General features: G+C 38.4%; 1 protein-coding gene across 6 annotated transcripts in view; it reads right to left on the reverse strand.

The window, feature by feature from the left end:
• The window catches only part of OXR1 (oxidation resistance 1), a 458270-nt gene that overhangs the window by 290448 nt on the left and 141176 nt on the right, over window positions 1–26646 (reverse strand). Inside the window, exon 1 of one of the 6 annotated variants that reach the window (XM_007188765.2) lies at window positions 12722–12737. The exons of the other annotated variants lie outside the window; for them this stretch is intronic. The gene's annotated coding sequence lies outside the window, so the exon portion shown is untranslated. Of the gene's footprint in view, window positions 1–12721; window positions 12738–26646 lie in introns of those variants that run through there. 6 annotated transcript variants of the gene reach the window in all.

Here is a 26646-nt window from a genome sequence, read left to right on the forward strand (position 1 = left end):
GTGCTTGGCTATTAATGGCCCCCTAGTGTTTTCCCCTTCAGGCTAAACATTCTGCTTGTTTAACTCTTCTTTGTGTCTTAAGTATATATAATATAAAATATATAACTAATACATATTTTATATTAATTTAATATACTTACGTATTAAATTGGTATCTCACTTTACATGTAATAAATATGTAATATATTAATATACAGTATATTATACAATTATACATATATTTATATAAATATATATAAACTTTTTAATACAAATCTATATACATAGGCCCCAAACACTGCATTTCTCTGTGAGATTTTATACAAGCCTATGGAGGTAAAATTGAATGTCATTCGACTGCATTGTTTTACCAAGTCAATACATGTTTGAGTAATTACTGTGTACCCCAAATTTGAACAGCATCTACAGAAAAAAATAAAGTGGTATAACATATGGGAACTTTTCTCAATCAATTTATAGTCCAGTTGGATTTATCTAATTTTAAAAGTATATGGACTAATTCAAGTAAAATTACCATTCCATAATCTGGTACTAATTATAAGTGTAGTAGGAATTTATAGGATTATCACATATCCTACGTATATGTTACAGGTCACACATGCTACAACTTCTGTTCCCTTGTCCATGGCAGGCATTGCTAAGAGATCACTGAACTGAATGCTGAGTATGGATCTATGACTTCAGAATCCTTCTCTGGGAGAAGTAACCTTAAAAGAGTAATTGAAGATACATTTGGGGATTGTAGCCCAGCAGGATGCTATGGGGCCTTCCTGGGACAGACCCCTCCCCCATATCCTCTGCTTTAGCTCCTCTCTGAAGTACCTAGATGATAGCATCTGATGCACATTTCCTGAGTTGTTTTACAGATGCTAAAACAACCACCAAATGGAAGAAATTAACTACTTGATGATCATGAGCTCACAGCCCCCAGACCTACTGACACCTAAGGATTGATAATGTTAACCCCTGTGACACCATCCTGTACCTCATCTACGACCAGTCAGAGAATTGTCCACGAGCTGATCATGTACCCTGGGATGCCCTTCCCTCACCTCTCCTTTAAAAATGTTTTGCTAAACCCCATCAGGGAGTTCCGGATTTATGAGCACTAAGCATCTTGAACTCCTTGCTTGGTGCCCTGCAATAAACACTGCACTTTCCTTCACCATAACCCAGTGTCAGTGGATTGGCTTTACTGCACACGGGCGAGTGCACCCAAGTTTGGTTCAGTAACAGGATTACTAGTGGAGTTCATCTATACAATGCTAAGTTTGCTCTTGGATAACTGAGAAAATATTTTTAACTGTGCCCTGCCATATTTTTCCTTAGAATTTATTACTGATTTTATTATTGTTATAGATTATTGTTATAAGTTCTGGAGAAATAACTTGTTTGTTTTTTTTTTAATTTACTTATTTTTATTATTTATTTATTTTTGTCTGTGCTGGGTCTTCGTTTCTGTGCGAGGGCTTTCTCTAGTTGCGGCAAGCGGGGGCCACTCTTCGTCGCGGTGCGCGGGCCTCTTCACTATTGCGGCCTCTCTTGTTGCGGAGCACAGGCTCCAGACGCGCAGGCTCAGTAGTTGTGGCTCACGGGCCCAGTTGCTGCGCGGCATGTGGGATCTTCCCAGACCAGGGCTCGAACCCGTGTCCCCTGCATTGGCAGGCGGATTCCTAACCACTGCGCCACCAGGGAAGCCCAAATAACTTGTTTTTAAGTAGAATTCCTTTTAAGACGTTTGACTCATGATAATAACATGCTTTAAGTAAAATTCCTCAAGGCCCCATTAAAGATAATTTATACTCTTCTTTTTCACGTTTCTAAATTTACAGTTTAGAAATGACTATACTAATTGTTTGCTCATCAATAATGGTAGAGGCACCTAAATAAACTTCTATAAAACTAGGAACACTATGGATCCTCTTCCTTTTTCACAAAAGAAACAGTAAAGAAAACAGTTAAATATTTTCCCCAAGGTCACGACTACATACACACATACATTTAATATGCTCAATAATTTGATGTCACTCTCAGATATTTTATTTGCAGAGTAAATAACAACAAGATATCTCAGTTACTTTTTGGTGTTTCCTTGGTAGGGACAGAGTTTAGACAGGCTGAGCCTCAGAAAATGTGGAATAATAAAAGATGTTGAATCAGAGTTAGTGGCATTTTCTTTGCAAGACTGTTGGTGGCTCTATGGTTAAAACTTCAGTTTATGTCTGTACAACAATCCTGGCCATAGTGTGTATGGGAGGAGGGGATAGATTCAAAAGAGGCAAAAAGTGACCGCCCAGGGGCAGTCTAAAATCACTGCCCTGAAAGACAAGGGGAGGGGGGTTAGCCTTTGTGACTGTATCTGCACAGTACAAATATCATACACCTGTACCTGGGAAATATCTGAATTTCTTTGGGGATACTTTTGGTTCATCTGCTAATCACCTTTCTTAGGCCAGTGTTCATGGTTGGCACATTCTGAGTACAGGGAGATTCTGCCTTACAGAAAGTCTTTTCCTTAACAAGACATATTAACGACAACGTATCTCAAACTCTGAAACATCCCAGAACAGTGCATGCTTATTAACTTACTTTTATAAAATGATGATAATTACACAAATTGTTTCACCAGCAGTGGACCTGATTTGGCCCAGGCATGAGGCATAGAGATTAGATTACTTTTAGAGACTGCTTTAAAGCCCTTTAGCTACCACTAGAAATGCTTCTGAAACCAAGGCTGTGCGTGGCCCTATCACTTGACTTGGTACAAATGTTTTCAAAATGCCAGGAAATGGCATGTAAGAAACAACCCAGATTCCCCCATGCTGTCTTCCATGCAATTCCAAGATAACTGGAAGCAGAATACAGGGTATTGCGAGTCACATTTCTTATACATAGAAAGATGATGATGGCATTTAATTCTGCACTTGGAAACTGACAGTGGCAGCTCTTGAAGGACAGGGCAGCCTCAGATAGTGTACTGAAAGTCTTTGCAAATATTTCCAGGTGTAGAGAGATTCTTGGTGATATTTCCAGGTGTAAAGAGATTCTCAGTGATTCTCTGGGTTACTGTCAACTTGTGAAGGCACTGATTTACAGCACTGGTGTCAAAAGTAAATTTAAAGTAAGCTGCAAGTGACAGACTGGAATCCACAAGGCTGGGACCATCTCTGCCTCATGAACCACTGCATCTCTTGTACCCAGTACTATGCCTGCCACAAGCAAGCACTCAATATGCCCTTTATTTTAAAAGGAATGAATGAATAAATGAGTGAATGTCTATGATGAGCTGACAGTCAGCTAGCTCTACAGCTCGAGGAAAAGAGACACCTATGAATGCTCCAACTCCCCTTGATGTTGGCACGTGCAGCCCAGCTGGCTTGTGACACTGGGTGAATAATGACGGTTAACGATGGTATGGTTTCTCTGACAGGCTTCAGTATATCGCAAAGATTGTCTTTTATTAAATTAAAAGATTGTTTTAGTGAAGTAAGAAGGACACATGGTGGCAACTGCTGCAACAGGAAAAACCTGGCATGTATTAATGAGGCCATGTCATTACAGACATATTAAGCTAAATGAACAGAAGATATGCTAGGTCCTGGGCTTTTCAAGATATTGACCCACCTTCTCCCTAGTGAAAGGCTCCTGTATAGGTCAGAAAGTGGTTCATTTATTATAGATGGGAACAGGAAGAGAGACAATTATTCCTAACAAGTGCTGCCACAAGCCCAAACTATAGTAGTAGAAAAGCAAGCTGGTTGGAAGTAAGTATCTTGCTCGCCTGAGTCCCACTGCCGAGCACCGTGCCTGGCACACTGGAGGGATTTAGGACATGTGTGTAATCAGTAAGTAGATGTTAAATGAGTAAATCCTAGCTTCAGAGGTGGAGAAAGACTGAAAATTTTGATGGAAACTGCCTAAAATATAACAATGATACCCAGTCAGAGGTCTTAGCCACTTAATTAGGGGTCAATTTAATGATGCATTTTTGTATAAAATGCTTACAATAAGTATAACTGCAATTTACAGGAACACACACACACACACATACACACTCACAACGTTTATTTATGTGGTCTCTTGGATTCTTGAGTCTCCATTTATCTGCCATCCCTGGTTGACATGGGACTCTGCTAAGAATCCAAGTAAAGGAGCGGCTGGGCAGAGGGATTAAGTAGGCTCCAGAGGTAATCAAACAGCTGACTAACTTACTGTTATGGAGTTTATGATGGATAGATGTAAATGCAAAGAAAAATGCAGGTGAAATTGCGGTGTGGAGAAAAAAAATGAAGGTGAAATTGTGATGTGGAGGAAAAAATACTCACAATACCTCATCGAGATGGAGTCAATCTGTCTCTTTCCTCCAAACTACAATGTGATGCTATTAAACAATTTCCAACATAATTATCCTATCAATAGAAACAAAGTCAGACAATAGTGCTAGATGTATTCAAATTCAACTATTTATTTTTTCAAGTTCCTACTGTGTAAATAACCCAATGTCTTTTTTATTTTTATTTTTTTTAGTGAGTAATGCTTATTTTGCCGCTGCTGAATATACTAGAAGAAGCCCAGAAAATCCTTACTGAAAAGCTGTTCACACTGTTTCACAGGAGCATGATCATATGACGCAATGACTAGATTAAGAATCATCAGAGGAAGGAGGAAGTGGGTAAGGTATGCAGGACAACACGTACATTCTATTCCCAGTTAGGCAACATCCTCTGGGTGACCTATGATGACTCAGATCTCTTTCTAAGTGTGTGCAGTGACTCAGAATTGTTTTAAAAGTTTTCTGTTTCATTCTATACCACAGATCATTTCCTCTGGAAAGCGTACAATACAAAATGATCCTTTTTAGTTCTTTCTTCCATCTGTATTCACAGTGAGTTATTAACTCCCCATGTATATAGACTGGAGTGAAATGGCATTATGCTTACAGCATTTCATAGTGAAAGGCTAATGATGAAAATATTCTAGAAAATATTTTTCAAAGTTTTTGAATTATGGGACCTAAGAGTGCTGACTTTTACAGCCCAGAAGAAAAAGTCCCTATTGGAATTCGGGAATTAGTCTAGGATTACCAGGTAAACAGTAAATATATCTTCTGTGGTATCAGATTCAATGGATCAGAATCTAAAATCACATATTCTCAAGCTTCTGTGCCTATAAAAATTACCCAGAATCCAGGGAATCAGAAGCTGAGGCCCCGTACTGCATTTCTATCCAGTATCCCATGTGACTGACGCAGGCTGGAACAGACAATATTTTCAGTAACACTGTTCCAGAAGGTCATCACCTGTTCCTTTGTCAGTATCTCTTTGAGTCACGTTAACATCTATATATATATTGTAGAATGACTCATGGCTAACATTAGGGATTTGGACATAGACTCTTCGTTTTGACACTTGTTAATGAAATGAGGAGACACTTTTAAAGAACAGGCATTGGACCCTGGCTAATGTTTTTTTATCAATACACAATGTTTCAACTGAGAATTTAAATTTGCTCTTAAAGGTTCTAAAATTGTTTTTTGTCTTTTTCAGACTCTGATCTCTGGTTAATTGTAGTATAAAAATTGTGAGTGTATAAATGATGTTTAGCAAATAGGTTGTACAATTCTGATGAAATGTACACAAATATTGGATTAGTGAGTTTTTGTTTGTTTTGTAAAATGTAGGTCTTGACCAATGCAGAATTTAGATATTCTATCTAAAGCAAAATACTGGACCAAGGGTACCAGTCATATAAGAGCATTGGTATCACAAGTCCTCCCAGGGAAACTTTGGAACAACGTTCTCTCACTTCATACCATTCCACAGTCAAATAAAGGAATGAGATATACCAAACTATATTTATTCAAGTTTCACTGAAAAATAACTGTGTGCAACAGTAAGAGGATAAAGAAAAATACCACATGTTTGGTCTTTATCCTTAACCATGTCATCAGAAAAAAATGTGAGAAGTATTCAAATGAGTGTATACAAACTGCTCAGAGGGTACTGGAGAGGCAGAAACAAAGTCTACCTGGGGTAGTGAGGAAGGCAGGCTTGGAGATGGCATTTAAATTGGATCACGAAGAGCTAGTCTGAGTTTGAGAACAGAGAAGAGAAGTCAATTTCATGCTGAGTGAATAGGAATGAATGCAACAGCACAGAGTTGCAAAAGGATCTCCTCCCATTCACAAAGTCTCTCAGTTCAGAGAAACAGTGTGTGGGATTGAGTGGTGGGGAGAGGAGACTGAAAAGGTAGGTTGGGAGCATTATAATAATAGCATGCATTCAGCCCGTGCATAATTCACTTTGTTCATCAATTCTGAGACGTACCTTACCGTTCTAACCTTTTAACAACACCTCTGAAATCAGGACGCAGCTGGACAGCTGGCAGTTAGGATCTTGTCACTACCTATGAATGCACATAAGAACTTGCAAAGTGGGTGGAATAAAATAACTCTTCTAAGACATGCTTCATCACTAATACTCTTGATGAAACAGAGAACGATATTATGTGGAACAGAACACAAATGTCGATGACTCTGAGGTGGTAAGAGATGCAGAAAAGTCAGGCTTTCATTGCAAAGTTGTAAGAATAAACTTAGCCCATTTATTTTGCTTACATCTTGTTTTTTATTTATGTACCAGAGTGATAAATAATAAAAACCTGCTTTTATCTGAAGAAGTCTCAAAAGTCTTTCAGGAAGAATAAAATAAAAATTCAAAAGCATATAAGAAAGAAACAGTTGTGCCACATTAGAATTTGCAGATTTCTTTTCCCTTAGTGGTACACAAAATAACGCTGTGTTTTGTGATCACTGACATCTTAGATTTCATGTAATAGGTTATCCTAAGATAGCACATGCATTGTAAGACATGCCAATCACTCTGCTAGGTGCTGGGGTATATATAATGTTGAACAAAACATGATGTGTCCCAGATCTCATACCGTTGCCAGGCTACAGTCTTAGATGCTGGGCCTGGATTATGTATTATGATAGGGTGTGCCCAGGGGGTTTTAAGAACAGGAATGACCAGATATGTTTTCAGGAAGTTAGCTCTCGCAATGATATATAGGCTGGATGACAGAGAAGGGGACTGATGGTAGGGAAGACTAGTTAGGAAGATCCTGAAATAGTTTGTAGGAGATATAACGAGGGCCTGAATGAAAGGCTGGACTAAGAAAGAAGAGGATTTAAACAACATGATTCCCACTGCTCAAAGTTCATAATCAAAGAAAATCCGTACTCAATGTAAAGCGCCTTCACATTGATGGAAGAACAGTATAGCATTTGAGAGCTACTTGATCATCAAAAAGAGGATCACTTTCAAAATGGCGCATACACTGTAGCCTTAAATCACCCAACACGGAGGGCAAGGTACCGTGCTGAGCCCTGGGAATACAAAGAAGAATTGAGTCTTCCCAGGTGAATGGGAGAGAGAGATGGAAAGGTGACGTGATCGCACCAATGTGATTATGTGCAGCGACAGAAGGGCAAACTCGGCCTGGGACAGCTCAAGCTGAACAGCACTGCCTGGAGATGGGAAGGACCTCCAAGGGGGAGGCACATTTACCAGACACTTGAAGAAGTACTAAAAAGCCACAAAGTGGACAGTCCAAGAAAGGGCATTCTGGGCAGAGGTAAGCCTGTGCAAAAACAGAGAGCTGAGAAAGAGAAAAACACATATGAAGCAATTTTCAATATATGGGTTTGCCTATGGACAGGAGGGAGAGATTAGTGTGCATATAACACAGGGGGCTTTACATCACGTTAAAAGGTTTCAATTTAACCCTAGAGCACTGTAGACTCACTAAAGGATTACTTATATTTCGCTTTATGTTATTTAAACAGGCCTTCAAAATTTTTATCACTCTAAATTGGATTACACATAAAAACAAGCCCGAAAAGGGTTTTCATTAAGTTTCAAAATAAACAATAAAAAGCTAGGGAAGAGATTGCTAATATGTCCCCATTAAAGTAGGCAATTAACTTAAAATGCTTCTCAAAAAGTGAAATGCCAGGAGCAGTAAATCGTTGACCAATTTAAAAGAACAAGTCCAATATCAAGTAGAGAGGGTGGCAGTGTTTTCAGAATTATTCCATGATGTACTTGGATGTAATAGAAAGAAAAGGTGTCTATAGATACTGAGTGGCCTAAATATTTTTTTTTGTAAAGATAACAAAATATGGAAAAATTTTCCTGTTAAAGTTTTTCTTTTATATTTATGAGCATAGTATATTTAATATATATACACAGTAAATATAAACAATATATAAATATGTATATAAATGAATAGTTAATTTAACATCAACATTTTGCTTTGCTGTCATGTTTATAGAGTAGATTTAAAACACTGCTGTCTTTAAGTCCATATTTACATGCATTTCACAAATTTAACAAGCCGCAAGAGAACAAAAAATTCAGCTAATATCACGCTTCTCTTTTGAATATCAGTGGGGTTCAGCACCCATCTTCTACCATTTTAAAATTACCATTGAAGAATAAGCCACATCCTTTTCCTGTGTCTTTCATTACACACATGACCCTACTAGAAAGAAACCAAATGCAGATGGAGTAAGGAGCTAGACTTTGGTCCGTGCTTTACACATGAAATGTTTTTGAAATATTTGCCAGACTCCGGGACCCCGAAATGAGTACACAGTGGGCATTCAGTCAAGTATGCTCTCTTTCCCCAAATCACCTCATGGCCTCGTGTTTTTAACGCCCCACTGTTTGAGCACATAGCAGCCTTCCTGATGTTATACCAAATTAACATTTACACGTTTAACTCTGAGTTTCACCCACTAACCAGGAAAATCTGGAGAGCTACAATTGCGTTTTATTCATTTTTGAATCTTCTTATAACAAAAAGTCAAATGCTTTGCAAAAAATAAAAGCTAAAGAAATCTATGTTGAACTAAATTACAGATATATGTACAATATTTAAAATTTTTATTGCTAGTCTCAACAGATATGAGCACTTCTGGAAAACAATTAAAATTTTATAGTATATAAAGCTTTGTCTCTTTGTGCTATTTTTAAATCATTAATATTCCAACCAGCATACTTCAGCATCATCAAAACCAATATATAAAAAACAAAAAGAAAAAAATTCCTATTATTCTGAATTTAAAACAATCACATAAATTGCTTTGAAACTGAACTGGCTTTGAAGGGAATGACTATACACATAATTTCTCAACAGGTCAAAATTATAAGAACAAATCCTTTATTCTGAATAGTGTATATTTAAAGAACAACTACCATGATGCAGTTTCTGGATAAGTTTTTGTTTCTAAGTGGGTAGAATTCATGTGTATGAATAATATATATATTAGAGCCAGTGTAAGCACTTGTAAGATTTCCAATATCATGCACTCAGATGTAGCCCTGGATTCCAGATGGTCCAGAACAGAACGCTCAGAGTATCGACGTGAAAACTCCCATTCTCAGATGACCACGTTCTTGTCATCACCTCAAGGGCATATATGTATTTTTTGCACTAAACCCTGAGCAGATAAACACAATGCAAAATTTCTTTCAGACATTTAAGATGTGAATTGAGTCAGGCTCCACATCTCTAGCTTTGATGGGTTCCACAGGAGCACAAAGAGTGTGTTATAGTCTCTCTTGTTTCCCAATTTATGACGGGGACAGTACTGAATGTCACTCTTTGCTGCTTTACAGAATACTGCTAGATAAGCAAACTTGCTTCAGTTCCAGAAGCAGGAAAAGTCAAGCAGATATCTTGATGAGCTGCTTGTTCTTGAGAAATAAGAAATGAGGAATCATTTTTCTGAGGCACAAAAAGGAAGTACTAATCACTGTAGAAGATTTGCTTTGTTTTCAAACTCAAAGAGAAAAAAACTCTCTTTCAGGGCTCTATAAAATGGAAACATAAAAGTATTTAAGGACTAACTCTCCTATGCTCAAGGGGTACTCAGGTGGCTTAAAGATGCCTATTTCATTCTACACGAAATATGACTGGTGCAACAGGAGACAAGGACCTTAAAGGGTTGTTGTATACAGTGTACTGCTGTTCAGTTGGCCATGGAAAGCATATTCTTATGGAGAATATCCCAGGCAATGTGTTTATTTCAGAGCTGCCTATCCTTCGTTATTGCTTTGATTGATTGCTTTTGTCTTTTTCTTTTCAAACCAAAATTTAGAACTGCAATGAATTAGTGTTTTTACTTTTCCCATCAGCAAAAATTTAACAGGTATAGACATTTCAATTTTCCCATGTCCTAAGTCCTTCTGGTTTGCTTCAAATAATCTAAATTAAGATATTACATAGAGACAAAGATGATGAGATCAATTATAGTCTTTAAGGCAATGGGGAGCATTTTAAGAAGTGTGTACTTGGGATATAGCCAGGCATAATTTTGATCAAGTAATCGTTAAGAAATTGCAGTATTATGAAAAACGTTCTCATAATCAGACCCTACCTTTGGTTAAAGTACCTGGCTCATCTCACTCTTTCTGTCAGGTGTCTACTTCAAACACTTAGGCAATTGATCATTCACTTATCTGAACATCCATCATAACATGAATAAATTATGGTTCATTCATCCCATGAAATATTATGCACCATCGTAAAGCTGAGCTGTAACTCTACTGGCATGAAGCATGACTCTATCGTGACGTGCAATTTGATGAAATACCAAATTTCAAAGTAATGTTTATAGGATGCTTTTATGTTTGTTTAAAAACATGCATGCATGTGGGAGAGTGCACGTGTTTGTTGCTTAAGCATGAAGAAAACTGCAGGGAGATATTCTCTACTGTCAGGAGAGTAGGTTCAGAAAGGGGACATGGCAGAATTTTTTTCTTCATACATTTTTGTGCTATTTGATTTGTATCCATAGCATATATTTTGTAATTTGAATATCTAATGAAGAAAATATAAGTGGAATTTTAAAAAATTAATCTTGAACTGGATTTGTTTTAATTTTTTAAAAATCTATTACCAAGCTACGATGGACTCTACTGCCACCATTAGTAAATGTGTGGTGCTGAGAAACTTATTTACTTTTTTTACTTCAGTATCCTAATCAGTACAATAGGAATAATAACAACACCAAGCTCACAGGAGTGGTTGTGATAATTGTGTTAATACATGTAAGGCACACAGAATAGTGGCCCATATTAAACGATGAACATCATTTTCTAGTATAAGTGGTGGTACATCTGGGGTTATTTCTAAAGAAATAATTTTGTTAAGGTTTCTGAATATCTCTATTGGTTTTGCAACTAAAGCATTCTATGTAGCTGCCTGCTTTTGCCTCAGAACTTTGGATGGTTTTCCTCATTTAAATATTGATGGAAGGAAGGCAAGAAGAACTGCCAGTTTTTCTCATTATTAAACAAAGAGTGAAATTGGTCAAAAGGGAAACATCTGTTGAAGCAGGTTAATTCTTAATTAGGAAATTTCAACCCCTAAAATATTTCTATAATGCAGGCAAAAATCTATATATTTTAAATTAAGTTTCCAGGAAATTGTGGTTTTCTTGCTTCCAAGATGCAAATTTGTGGTCAACTTTAATTGTCAAACCAGGCAGCAAAGTGCTAATTAAGTAATCTGGTTAAATACTCAAGTTTCAAAAATTATGTTTTTTCCCACCTACCCATCTGTAAACTCCATATCAGAAGGAAAAAATAGCTTTAATTACGTAAAATAATATAATTTTGATACTTGAATGATGTTAAAAACTACTAATGCTGTAGTCCACATCTTACAGAAAGAAAGAAAAAGAAAACATAATCTTATGGTTTAAAAAAGGGATTAGGGATTAGGGACTTCCCTTGCGGTCCAGTGGTTAAGATTTTGCCTTCCAATGCGGGGGGTGCAGGTTCGACCCCTGGTCAGGGAGCTAGGGTCCCACGTGCCTCGTGGCCAAAACACCAAAACATTAAAAAAAAAAAAAAAAAAAAAAAGAAGCAATATTGTAACAAATTAAATAAAGACTTTAAGAAAAGGATTAGTGAGTAAAGGGAGTTAGTTTATTTCTCGGGGTGAAAGACAAGTGTCTGTACCTTTGCTATGTCAGATTCTGTAAAAGATCACATGGGCATCTACCACTGCCCATAAACAGTTGAAAATTGAGACTATTCGAAAGATATTCTATGTTGTTAGACCGACACCACTGTTAGTTTAAAATACAAAGTGCTTGAAAAACTATTATTCTCAGAAAAATACAATTTTTCATGACTCACTTTCTCAAGTAATTATTTTAAAATGATTTTAAATAATGTATTAAGCTAAATACAACATACTAAAATATATAATAAACGCTTAAGATACTTTTAATGGAGAACAAAAAGTATGATTATCTCCCCACGCCATTTAAAATCGTTTAACCCATCAATAAGAGGTGCTAGTCAATGATTGGTAGTGCTAAGGTAAAATTAGAAAAATAGCATTAAAAAATTACAAAGCACTATGGTTTTGAAAGGGATCAGAAGTAATGGATACAGCAAACCAAGCATGTCAGAAGGTTTTCCCTTTCTTTAATACCTATGCCTTTGGCTGCCTGCCTTGTTCATGGTCCCATTTTTCCAGGAAACAGCCACAGAAATCCATCTGTTTGGTCCCATAAACACAAAGATTTGATTTCCCACTTGCACAGAAATCAGAGATCTGATTCCATTTGCTAATGGAACTAGGAAACGTTTTCTTCATAATAACAGAGGAAGTAACAACAGATGGAGCTGGTAGATCTCACCTAACCCTGGGCTGTTTTGGTCCTTCGTCATTTCAGTGCGGGAGAGCAGGCAACCTTAGAGCTGTGTGGGAGCCCAGGCGGATCCGAGGAGCGTTGTGTTACCTGTGAGTCCGGGACTTGGTGTCTCGCAAGCTCCGCCCACACCTCCACCAGGGGCCCGGCTGCTGGGGGGAGGGGCTGGCATGCGGAAAAGCATCCGAGGAAAAAGGAGACCCTAAAGTCCACACAGCAAGCTGTTATTCCCTAAAGAACATGCCATTCAGTGAGTACAAAGAAGGCGGGTGTTAAACGCAATTGCTCTTCGGTTATGTATGTGAGAAATATGCTTCCATAAGTGTATTTTTCTTTGTGGCATATCATTTAAACTACACAATAAGATGTGTTAGTAAATGATAGGTAGTGCTCAGGTGAAATTTCGTCCTAGCATACAAAACAAACAAACAAGCGATTTAGAGATAGTGTCCATATCAGACTTTCAACCTTCAAAGAATGCAATAATACTGACGTGGACACGGCTCTTACTATAATGCATTGTGTTCTTACTATGCTCTAGGCATTGTGGCAAATGCCCTAAATGCATTGCTTACTCCCACAGTGGTGCCTGTGAGGTAGCTACTATTCATATTTCCACTTAACAGAAGAAAGAATGGGAAATTGGCAAGGTCGTGGAATTTGCTCAAGGTCAAATAGCTAGTAAGTGGCAGACATGGGATTTGAACTCTGTCCTTAAAGACTCCAAACACTGACCTGTTGACCACTTTATCCCATTTCCCTCACTTTATTACATTACTTTAGGTAAAGCCCTTCATACCACCAGAACATTCTTCCTCAGTATTAAAAGAGAAATACTTAGATAAGGTAGATTTTGTAATTTAATGTGCAGCATTACCAAAGATAAGCCTCAATTACTGTCAAATTAATACCCTAAAAAAGTTTAAAATGCCTTCAAAGAAACATTTAACTTTTAATGATTTTTCAAAATCTTGGATGTCGACGATGATAATGTATTAAAAATCTGTAAACACAGTCCTTAGGTGTAAATTACCTAGCATCCTAACAAATAGAAGTAGCAGAAAGAGTCAAACATGTTATTTAAAGGATATGTTGGGGATGGGATGAAAACTTAGACTGCTGCTACCAGAGATCACTGTAAAAATTCAATTTCGAAGTGAAGAAGCTCCCTGTGGATTCAGAGAGGCCAGGAAATAGGAAAGCCCCAGGGCATTGCCACACCTAGACTCGTGAAGAGAAGCAGAAATGAGTTAGAGCAGCTTCCTCAGAGGACAAACCAATCTGTTAAGGAACCACATTTGGACACACGAAGGTGTCCACCTTGCCAGTTTCTAGAGGGTAACAGTGAAGGGCCACCTCTCATCACGCTCACGCTTTTCACTTGTATCCGCCTGCTTGGGCTGCAGAAGAAGACTGTCACAAAGCCATCCTTCAAGAGAGGAGGCTGGGGGGCTTCCCTGGTGGCGCAGTGGTTAAGAATCTGCCTGCCAATGCAGGGGACACAGGTTCGAGCCCTGGTCCGGGAAGATCCCACATGCCGCGGAGCAGCTGGGCCCGTGAGCCACAACTACTGAGCCTGCGCGTCTGGAGCCTGTGCTCTGCAACGAGAGAGGCCGCGATAGTGAGAGGCCCGCGCACCGCGATGAAGAGTGGCCCCCGCTTGCCGCCAACTAGAGAAAGTCCTCGCACAGAAACGAAGACCCAACAAAGCCAAGAATAAGTAAATAAATAAATAAATATTTGAAATAAATAAATACAGTCAAGCTATCTCTTAAAAAAAAAAAAAAAAAAAAAAAGAGAGGAGGCTGGGCCCTGCCCAGATAAGAGATAAAGGACCACATATTTCTCATTCTCAAAGTCAAGGAGACCTTCCTGACTACACATGCACAGAAAGGCTCCTTGGAGATCAAAAGGGAGGGGGCGTCACCCCATAGTAAGTGATGTCAATTACCCACAGGCCTCTTCGCTAGAATCCACTTTGGCTAAGAGATGCGCATGCACACAGGGGAGGACCCTGAAATATACCAAATACAGACTCAGAACCAGGCAAAGCAAGATGATTGGCCAAAGGAAACCTGGAAGAAATGCCCCATAAAAGTGATTCAAACTACCACGAGGGCGAGACTCTCTCTGAGCCCTCCCGTGTGTCTTTCCACACATACTGTACTCTTTTTCCTCCTAATAAACACTTTACTTGCTTCACTACTTTCCATCTCTATGTGGAAATTCATTTCTACAAAGCTGACAGGCCAGGGCCTCGTCACTGGCCGCTGGTCCCTGGTGGTCCGGTGGCTTCAGTCTCTGGCTGGGAACCGAAATCCTGCTTCAAGCCGAGGCCACCCAAGACCACTTCTGTTCACTAACACCCATAACCCAGGAGAAATTAAGGCCAACTTGCTTGTAAGGTAGAACTAAACCCAGCCCAACAACAACAAAAATCTACTTTTGCCACTCCCTTTCAGGAGGAGCTACATTTTTATTGTACTTTTAGAGAAATAGTAAGATATGACTTGCCACAGGTGGAAATTCTTCCCGAGCCTTTGCAATCTGAGTAGTGCTAAGCTGTGAACTAATAAGCACGTGTATCTTTTCTTTCTGTCCCTAACATTTTTATTCAGGTAAGATCTGATTAAGTGGACATCTAGAGTAAACTTAAAAGGTAAGTGAAGTCTAAAAAAGGCAATGGATAATGGACATGGACAGAAATGAAGGCGGATGTCCTACGCCTTGGCAAAAATGGGGAGAGGGCACATAAGGACCAGGCACAGCAATAAGGCTGGTCTTTTAGCACCGGCTGGATGTGATGCCATCTGGGGGCGGGGGGTGGGGCTGCCCTGAAACATGACCAGTTAATAATGAGCGGTTCCCAAACTATGGGCAGCAGGCTGCTAGGCTCAGTATCCTGCCAATGGATTTGCCTGGCACTAGAAAATGCTCATGTTTGGACGGACTCATAATTTAGCAGTTAGGCCTAATGGTATTTTTTACTTCTTTGTTGTTAGTATGTCTTATAATGATTCAGGGTTCACTTACTTGGGTATTGAGTGCCTAAATAAGCCTCTTAAGTGACTACAAACTTGTCACGAGCCCATGACGTTATACTAGAAATAAAACAGGTGAGATTAGAGTGTTTGTCTACTCCACTGTGCTGTAAGGCTCTTTAATAATAGGAAAGCGGGTGGATATTATCAGGACTGCTTTAGTGGTTTCCGTTTAATTCCCTATAAATAAAGGGCTCTGTTGGTAGACTCATTAAGACAAAGGATTTAGAAACATCAGAAAAAGAACTCTCCTTGAATTCTTAATGGCTATTGCCCAAGGTCATATCTAAAGCATTTCATATTTGTTCTAAAATACTGTGATTTATATTAAATTATCCTAATTCTAACATCTGTGTGATATGTATAGATGGTGTAAGTGTCTGTGTGTGTGTGTGTGTGTGTGTATACATAAATTTTCTACAAGAATTTTGGAATTACATTTTCAGATGATACTTTCTTTTTAAAAAATTCAAACAAGGAATGAATGTATTTAACAGATGTTTAAAGTCCGAGCTCAGCTATAAAAATAAACAATAGTTGACAGTCACACTGGGAAAATGTTATGAATGGGAGGGTACTAACTACCTTTATACATTTAACCTGAGAATATCAACTGGTGAAAAATTCTGATCATCTAGGTTAACATGTTGCACTTGATATTTTAATTTCAATTTGGCACTGCTTTCTATTTTACTAAGTTTTTCTAAGGTGAAACATAAACTTTGATTTTATTACATTATAGATTATATTATTTATTTATTTATATTATTTCTTATTATTTAAAAATTCCAACTGCCAGATATTCTTTTCAATATTATTTTTTAATCTGCCTTTATCCAAAGACGTAAAAACTACAAACCAAACCCTGTGCCTCCTTGAAAAGAAACAAATGAGAGCAGAAACTGTGGATAGTATGTAATCTATTCAACAGTGGCCCGATATTTTTTAGGTACATGCCTCAAAATTTAACAGTAAAATTTTAATGAGTTGGAAGTTGTTCTGTCACCCGGAACTAGAAAAGAATGCTCTTTTACTCCTAACTACATACCGTATAGTTCTTCATTATTGAAATCAGCAGTGATTTCAGCATGTAAAGAAAAAAAAAAAAATCACAATTTAATCGGGGGTTGTGACATTTATTAGTATTAAGGACAAACTGTGCAGTGGTCCATATGGCATGCCTGACCTCAGCCGTCCAGGAAATGTTGCACTCCTATCTTCAGAGCAGAACCTATTCAACCAGCTTTTGGAGGGTGAGCATATAAGAATAAACCAATAAGTTATAAATCTATAATCTAGACAATACACTAAACTTTCTAAAACTGTTGTCCACTTTGAAAACGCAGTTCCATTGATGAGGGGCACCACTATGAATCCCCTCTATGACAGAGAGAGCAGATCTTTTCTCCATTTTATTGAAGATGAAATAAAAAGGTCAACTTATTTAAAATGAGTTAAATTTTATTCATGCCCCCAAATAATATCAGCCACACTAAAACCTCACTTATCCAGCGTTTTCAACTATCCAGTACACAATCGCTGATTTACAGATTCACAAATTCTCAAAGACGTTATTCATAGGAGAATTCTATGTGCAGAACCTACTTAGAACTCTATCTAAATCTTTATTTTTATGATTAATCTAATAGACATGGCTACCTGGTTTCTCATTCATTTGACAAATTTATTGAATGTGGCATTTTGCTAGGTTCTGAGGATTCAACAGTGGGAAAAAAAAAAGTGATTTCTCCCCTCTGCCAGAGGGATTTCCAAGGAAAAACCCACAATGTTTGCATGGAAAGTAAGAAGCTGGTTGAGGTGGGGTGGGTAGTGACTATTAAAGGCTAGCGCATGGGGCTTCCCTGGAGGCGCAGTGGTTGAGAATCTGCCTGCCAATGCAGGCACGGGTTCGAGCCCTGGTCTGGGAAGATCCCACATGCCGCGGAGCGATTAGGCCCGTGAGCCACAATTACTGAGCCTGCGCGTCTGGAGCCTGTGCTCCGCAACAAGAGAGGCCGCGATAGTGAGAGGCCCGCGCACCGCGATGAAGAGTGGCCCCCGCTTGCCACAACTAGAGAAAGCCCTCGCACAGAAACGAAGACCCAACACAGACAAAAATAAATAAAATAAATAAATTAAAAAAAAAAAAAAGTCTAGCGCATGCATCCCTTAGCTGCATGGAAAGAGTCTAAAAGGAATAAATTCAGAAAGCACAGTGGTTTAGGACCCCTAAATTTAAAAGCAAATATCAGGAAATAGAACAAAAACAGTTAAAAAGCTAAAAGAATAAATAAATATATACATATAAATACAATTTTGAAAAACAAATGTCTCCTGAATATTAACAACAGTAAAAGCAACAATGCAACTATCATTTTCCATTATTTTGCTCCAGGTGGGGTTCTAAGCAACTTTCATGCATTATCTCATTTAATCATCCCAACAACAATGGGGATGGGACTCTTATTAAACCCAATTCATATGTAGGTGGGGACTGAGGCACAGGGATGTAACTGGCCCAAGGTCACACGGCTGGCAAGTTAAGGGCACCAGAGCAGTGCTAATCTAATTTCATACCTATCAGACAAGCTATAGGGCCTGAACCAACATGCTTATCCCTGGCCCTGTATCTTAAACATACTGCCATCATTTACTGAATCCTAACTGTGGGATGGGCACTAAGTACTTAATAAATATCATTTGGTTTAACATTTAGAACAAACCTGTGAGAACAGCATTACTCTCATCCGTACATTACAGATGATAAAACTGAATCTCAGAGTAGTTAAATAATTTGCCCAGCTACAAAGCAGCAGACTCAGGCTGAGAATCCCAGGTTGGACTCCAAAGCCCTCACTCTTTGTCTCTGTAAATACCTTGGTGTAAATATGTAAATACCTTGGTGATTTCCTAACACTCTAGTACTCAGGCAGCACTGGTTTGGTAGCAGAACTTGGGGCATACAACATAGTATATAGACAAGCATCTATTTTGGAATGAGAAGGTCCTGAGTTTGATTCTGCTATTTGTGCTCTCTGGACCCAGGACAAGTTACTTCATCTGAATGAGCTTCCTTTGAACGGAGGATAAGAACTCCAACTTCATATGGCAGCCCAGAAAAGAGTAGGTGCTCAATAAGTATTAGTTTTCTCACACAATTCCCCCAACACATTTTGTAATTAGTGACCAGGCTTTAGAATAAAGGTATCTAGAGCTTGCTTACAACTTGGAATTGAGAACTGGTAGAAAATGGGATTCATAAAAAGCATCCTCAGTTCCTGATCTGGTCAAGTTAAATACTGCTCTCCAATAGCCATATAATATAAGCCATATATGTTTAAATTTCCTAAAGGCCACGTCAAAATAACTAATTTTTATAATATTTTACCCAATGTATCCAAAATATTATATCGTTTCAAAAGGTGGTCAGTATAAAAATTATTAACGAGATATATTTTGCATTCTGTTTTTGCATATTGAATCAACATGTATTTTTCATTTACAACACATGTTGATATAAATTAGTGCCTCCTGTATATTGTAACACTATAACACATGAATGTTATGATCATTTCTTTGTTTGTGGTAGATTCCCCTTTTCCTTTCCTTACATAATCCACTCTGGATTTGGATATACTTGGTCAACAATCTGGTCCTTGTATACCTACCTTGACTGCCTGCATCTACCTTTACGCTGATATTCATGGAAATAAGTAGGTTCACTCATATTACAAGGTATGTGTAGACAGTCCCTAATGGTCTGAACTGCTCACCAGAAGTTAAACGCCTAAAGCACTTCTATTCACTTGGCACACTGTATATGCTGCCTTGTATATTTATCTTTCTTTTTGCCCATATCTCTCCAGGTAGACTATAAGCCCCTTAGAGCTCTTCTGTATATCTTTAAGGTCCCCTCTTCTAGCACAGTGTCATGTACCTATTATGTAATCAATGCATTTTAGGGAATGACAACAGATTCCCTTGAAGAACCATCTTGTAACTTTCACCATATCTACCACAGTACTTTGCCACAGACTCTCAATCCATTTTTGTCTGAGTGAATGAATTTTGACTTACTGGCCAATTTGAAAAGCTCTACTGTACCCAGTGTGAAAATAGAGCCATTAATGAGATTGTGTAAGAGGGTTATAGGAGATCATCTCAGAAAGTTAGGAACTAATTTGCTGTCCCTCGTTCCTGATTCCTAATCCTGTACTCTTTCCACTGGGTTACATTATTTATTTCTGCCTACACTTTTCTACTTAATTTTTCCCAAGGGAAGAGTACTGTCCTCAAAATGTGAGGTCAAAAACACTGAAATAAAGATTGTTGAAATGATGATAAAGGCTGTTTTTGTTGTTGGGAAAGACAGAAAATAGTAGTGCAGCCTTAAAATGAAAGATGAGGAGAAAGTCCATTCTATGCCAAATATCCTTTATTTTGGAGATGTGATGAGGGACATTTTATTCAATGCAAAAATTGTCATGAAATTAGACACTAAATCATTGCATTTTTTTACCTAAACTTTAGAGAATCTCTAGTTTCTAGAAATAATATTTCCCTTATGTTGACAGAGTTATTTTTAAGAGATATATCACAAGTATGCTGGTGCTTTTAAACGTCATTTCCTTTTTAAAAAATGGCATTTTTTTTTTCACAGAAGTACAGGAGATTTTGAAATTATCTCACAATGGATTTTTAAAGACAATTATCTGGAGATGAAGATCAGCGTAAAGGGTAAGAGAAAGTGCTTTGGAGCCTTACAGATCTGAATTTGAGTCCTATCTATGTCACTAAGCACTACTGGAGCACAGGTACATGTAATGGACAGATGTTATGTGGTTGTTTTGTTTTGCTCACCCCACAGTCATCCCCCCTTTCTGGGGGTGAAGGTACAATGGACTACTTCTCTCTGTGGATTTGGGTTGTGTTGAGCCTACTTCCCTGCCCCAGGGGAAGGACGGGATTCAGACTCAGCCAAACAAGGAACATGCTATTCAATTCCAGAAATGTGTAGGAAGTTCAGGGAAAGAGGCATGGCTGGCCTGCTAAGGACTGGTAAGCGGAGAGGATGTTAGCCTTCAGCAGTTGGAGGCCATTCAGCCACCTCCACAGGGAAGAAGGCTGTGTGTGAAAACAGCCGACAGAGAGGAAAAGCACAGCAAAGACATGGAGAGAGGGAGATTACATCCTCTGGGCTCAGGCATAATGGAAGCCAGTTCTGCCCCTCAGCTTTACATGAATTATTAATACCTAGGTCTTCTGTCTCTTGAAATTGTAAGGTCCTGATAAAACTGTAAGTTATGAAACTTCGCTCAACCTCATTTTTTTTTAGTGATAAAACAGGCACAAGACACCCATTTTATTAGGCTGTGGGGAGGAGTAATTGAGATTATATTCACGAAGTCCCTGAAACAGAGTGGGATGCAAATAGTCAATGGTGCTATTTTTATTTTAAAAAGGGAGGAGAGTGAGGTGGTTGAGAATTTGAGCTCCTGAGCCAAAGAGATTATGTTTGAAACCTGGAAGTGCTACTAACCTGCAAGGCAAATTTGAGCAAGACTACAGAACCTCTCAGTTCCAGTTTCCAAATCTGTAAACTGGGGATAATAATATGCATTTGAGAGAAACATCATACCATTTGGAAATAACCTATGCAAGGGCCTAGCTCACTGCCTGGTACATGACCAGCAGCCATGAAATGGTGGCTATTTGTTTTGCTATTACCAATTTCAATAATTACTAACTTTAATATATTTTATGTCAAAAGCATTATAAATAGTATCTGTTTTAGTTTTTAGCCAAAAAGTCATAATTATTTTTACTCTTTCCTTGGAGAGAAAAAAAAAAAAAAATGCCACGTGCATTTCAAAAAAGCCAATGTGATCGTGAACAGTGAAAATGGATGTAACATCCAGAATAAGTGAAGTAAAGCCCCACTTTACTCTTTATCCGTCTGACTGATTTTGGAGCTTAATTTCACGTTTAGGACCAACCATTGGATATGGTTGGTCATGCAGATATGCCTAACGGCATCCTACAAAGCAGTCAGTAATCAGAGCACTGAAGGGTGAGGAAATGTGTCACATGGAGAGTGGCTGTCATATCTGGGGCTGCTGAGTGTATGGAAGACAGAGGGTATTTGATAGGGGCACATACCCCAGTGGCTAAGAGGGGATGGTTCCAGAGGACCAGACAGAGAAGTGAAGGAATGGGGAGATAGTTTCCATTATTTGGAGTCAAAATGTATCTACTTTCCATAGTTTTATGATTACCTCTGCTTCCTCCACATCCTACATATAGAAGAAGTACTAGCTTTTCATCTGGGACATAAAGTCATACCCACAAGTCCCCAACGTACTTATAGTCACACACACATACATGAATAATTCAGGACTTTATAAATGATTAAGCAGATGTACTGATATTTATCAGGAACAGGTACTTTCCTTTCACAGTATCACAAATCCTCATGACTGAGGGTGATTAAGGAGAAGACCTGACTGAATAACTGACAAGCCCAGATTAGTAAGTAATTTTATATTCTATATTCAAGTAGACTCTGTAAATAGCAACAAAACCAGCAAGTAAGACGTCATTGCCAAACAAAGCCCTTCAGGTTCTGCATTAATAAACCGTAGATAAATATCATTTGCAATGAGAATATTATTTACAGGTAAATGGGGGTCATATACAAGAACCAATGTCTTCTTTTTCCTGAAATTTCTAGATCTTATCAGTCAGTAGGTCATGTATGCTCTACCACCAGATATATATTAAATATGGCTTCTGTCCCCCATCTCCAATACTATCCCCTTCTCAGTTCTCAATTGGGGCCAGTTTTGTTCCCCACCCCCACCCCGGGACATTTGGCAATGTATGGAGATATTTTTGGTTACACCTGGGGCAGGGAGGTGGGCAATGACACTGATATCTAGTGAGAAGAGGCCAGAGACGTTGCTAAATATCCTACAGTGCACAGCACACCCATTCTTGTGTGGTTGCCCCAAGATGCCAATAGTGCCTGGGTTGAGAAATTCTGCCCTCAGCTAATCCACTACTGTGTTTTTTCCTTCTGAACTACTAGCAACCCTGCCCGTGCTCCTCTTCAGTGGTTACCCTCACCCACTAGTGGCCCCTTACAATCCATTCTCCAGGTAGTAGCCAGAAAGGTCATTAAAATATAGAAATATATAACATATATATAAAGACGCAGACATAGAGAATGGACTTGAGGACACGGGGAGGGGGAAGGGTAAACTGGGACGAAGTGAGAGAGTGGCATGGACATATATACACTACCAAAAGTAAAACAGATAGCTAGTGGGAAGCAGCCGCATAGCACAGGGAGATCAGCTCGGTGCTTTGTGACCACCTAGAGGGGTGGGATAGGGAGGGTGGGAGGGAGGGAGACGCAAGAGGGAAGAGATATGGGGACATATGTGTATGTATAGCTGATTCATTTTGTTATACAGCAGAAACTAACACAAAATTGTAAAGCGATTATACTCCAATAAAGATGTTAAAAAAAGATATAGCATATACATATTGTATTATATATAATAAATGTTATATATTGTACTATTAATTATATTGAAGGATGGCAGAGTGGGCCACCCCCAGGTGAGCCATCTTGCTGTAGGGATGGTTTTGGGCTGGAGGCACTTTAGAAAGAGTCGATGCAAGAAGGATATTCCAATTTCCCCTTTTCTTCCCGAAAACAGGACATAAAAACTCCCGTGGGAAAGATCCCCTCCCCGTACCAAGAGAGAAAAGAAACATTCTTCAACCAGGAGTCAAGGCTGAGAGAATTCTGTGCAAACAGACCTTGTAAAAATCATTCTTATCTTCTCTTAGCCTCCCTGTATATTTTAGGTGCTTCTCCACAATCGCCTCTCTTTGTTCAAGCTGGTGTAAAAGATTTAGGTTTTGCCACTTCTTTGGGTCTTCATTTCCTCACGAGGGCTCCCATGTCAGGTAAAACTTACAAGTTTTCTCCTGTTCATCTATCTGATGTCAGTTTATTTATTAGACCGAGCTGAAAAACCCTAAGAGGGGAGAGGTAAAATGGTGCCTTCCTTACAATATTATTATAATTAGTATGTCAATAATTGTTAATAATAATATAATAGGTATTATGTATGTCTAGTATAACACACACACACATAAATCTGCCATGCCACTCCCCTGCTAAACCTTTTCAGTGGCTTCCTAGAATACCTAGGAATTCCTAGCTTAAAATCCAGCTCCTTACCAGGCCTCCAAGGCTCCTAGCTGTCCCACCAACCATATTTTCTGCCCCTCTCTCCCTCACTTCCTCAGTCACACAGACCTCTGCAGTCTTCACACACAGCAAACTTGCTCTCACTTGCTGTTCCTTTGACTGCAGAGTCTTTTGCTGGATGTCTGCATAATTGATGCCTCATGCAGCTCTTAGCTCAACGGTTACCTTCTCAGAGGTGCCCCCAGGACACCAGAGCTAAGGCAATTTTGACCCCCTCTCTGTCCCCCAGATGCACTCACTTTCAACCACACTGCCCTGTGTTATGGGCTTCACGGCACGAGTCAGTTCATAGTGGGGCATCATCTCATTTAGGTATGAGTTTCCTTGTTTATTATCTCTCCTACTACTAGTATGCTCAAAGGAGTAAAGACCTCAAGTATTTCATCCATAATTGTATCCTGAGTATCTGGAATAGCACCTGACTCCTAGTAGGCCTGCAATAAATAACTGCTAAATGAATAAATTATATTTCCTGAATCCAACTATTTTTCCAGGTTTATTGAGGTATAATTGCCATTCAACCCTAACACTAGTTACTTGATAATTTTTCTTAGCACAGATAAACTTTTTAAAATGTTGACATTTAGATTAACTTCTCTCCAAATTGTTACAAATTACAAATTAAGTAAATTGAACTCAGCTTTTTTTCCTTTCTGGAATTATTTAACAAGGAGCAAGGCAAAATGATCACCCCCAAAAAGCAATGTTTTCTTATCTGTTTTAGTTGCATTCATAGCTTCACAGTCAAAATGTATGATATCTAGTAAAATATGCTGTTTCAAAGCATATTGAAAGCTCCAGTTCTTCTGGAAATTGTCTATATTATATCTTAGTATTAAAGCTCTTAATGAGTTTCCCGGTGTTTTTTCTCATCACCTCTTTAGTTTAACAAAGTTCACAATTTTGTAACAAAATTGGCTTGTTTTTAACTTTAGCAAGCAAAATGCAAAACTCTCTGAATAGTTTCTCTCTGATTTAGTGGAATATTAGGGTTGCTTAAACTACTGGGAATATAGTAATTCAAATGATCATATTGCTATATATATATATATATATATATATATATATATATATATACACACACACAACCATGCAAACGTGCAGGCACATAACATCAAAATGAAATAATTTAATCAGAGGTAACATTATATTCTAGTTTTAACAGCAGAACATATTCATCAGTAGTGCACGATGTCAGAAAAGTATGAGATTTAAAAGGTAAGTAGAATATTAAACTTGTTCTTTAAAAAAAAGTTTTGTGACATTGTTTTTCTCCCCACTCCTAAAATGACTTTTACGTTTGCACAGGGACATTTGGTGGATGACAGACGAATCCTGTAAGCAAAAAACTAATTTCTGTGCAATTACTTTTATAGATGAATTTAACTGCTAGGTGAAAAAACTCAGAAATGTTTATTCTGTTATGCACCTACAAGGAAAAACAAACAAGAAAAGTATATTTTAAAAAATGTTTCTTTCAGCATTGTTTAGAAAAGTGAAAACTGAAAGTAATCACAATCTAAAAATAGGGGAATAGGTAAATAAAATGTATGGAATAACATACCACAGTTAAAATGATTGGACTAGATAGATGGATGGAATATAGTGTTCTGTGTATATAAATTATATGTATTATATATATAAATTATATATAAATATATATATAAATTATATATATATAATTTATATATAAATATATATATAAATTATATATATATAAATACATATATATTATATACACAGAACACTATATTCCTATATTTCTTCATTCAACACATTTTGGGGGCACCTACTTTATGTCAGCCATTATTCTAAGCCCAAAAAAGATGAAATCAAAGAAGGTCCCTGACCTTGCAAAAGCTTATAATCTACTGAAGGAAGAGACAGCAAAAACAGATAAATGCATGCATATATACATACATACATGTGCAAATTCTGTCAGGTCGTGGTACATTTTATGGAGAAAAATAAAACCTGGTAAGAGACCATGAGGGCAATTCAACTATAGATTGAATGGTCTCCCCACCTCATCAGGAGATGACTTTTGGACAAAACCTGAACACAGGCAGTGATCTGATGGAGCCTCAAGAGACAGGCCTGTGGGAAGGGCCATCCAGAGTGAAGGACGAGCAAACGCCAAAGCCCAGAGATGGAAATGTGCTTGACATGCTCCCTCCACAGCAAGGAGGCCAGTGCTCCTGCAGCACAGGGGGGCAAGGCTGAGAGCGGGAGGCCTGGAGGCTGGAGGGCGGATCATACAGGGCCTTGGTGAACAGGGCAAGGACTACGGATTTTATTCCAGTGGCAGTGGAGCCCCCATGGGCTAGGAGGAGGGAAGTTACATGATCTGATGTATGCTTTTGAAGGATCAGTCTAGCTGCTAGGTGAAGAAGAGATGGAGTATGTCGGGATGACGCTGTGAGAGAGAAAGCAAAGAGCAGTTAGGAAGATGCTGCAGCAGCCCTGATAAAGGATGACAGGAGGCGGACTAGGTAAGTAGCAGGAACAGGTGAACGGGGCTTGGGACTCTGATATACTTTATTTTGAAGGCAGAGCCGAGCAGGTATATTGTTTGTGCACACAATGAT

This window comes from Balaenoptera acutorostrata, chromosome 17, assembly GCF_949987535.1.
Source record: "Balaenoptera acutorostrata chromosome 17, mBalAcu1.1, whole genome shotgun sequence".
Classification (NCBI taxonomy): Eukaryota; Metazoa; Chordata; class Mammalia; order Artiodactyla; family Balaenopteridae; genus Balaenoptera; species Balaenoptera acutorostrata.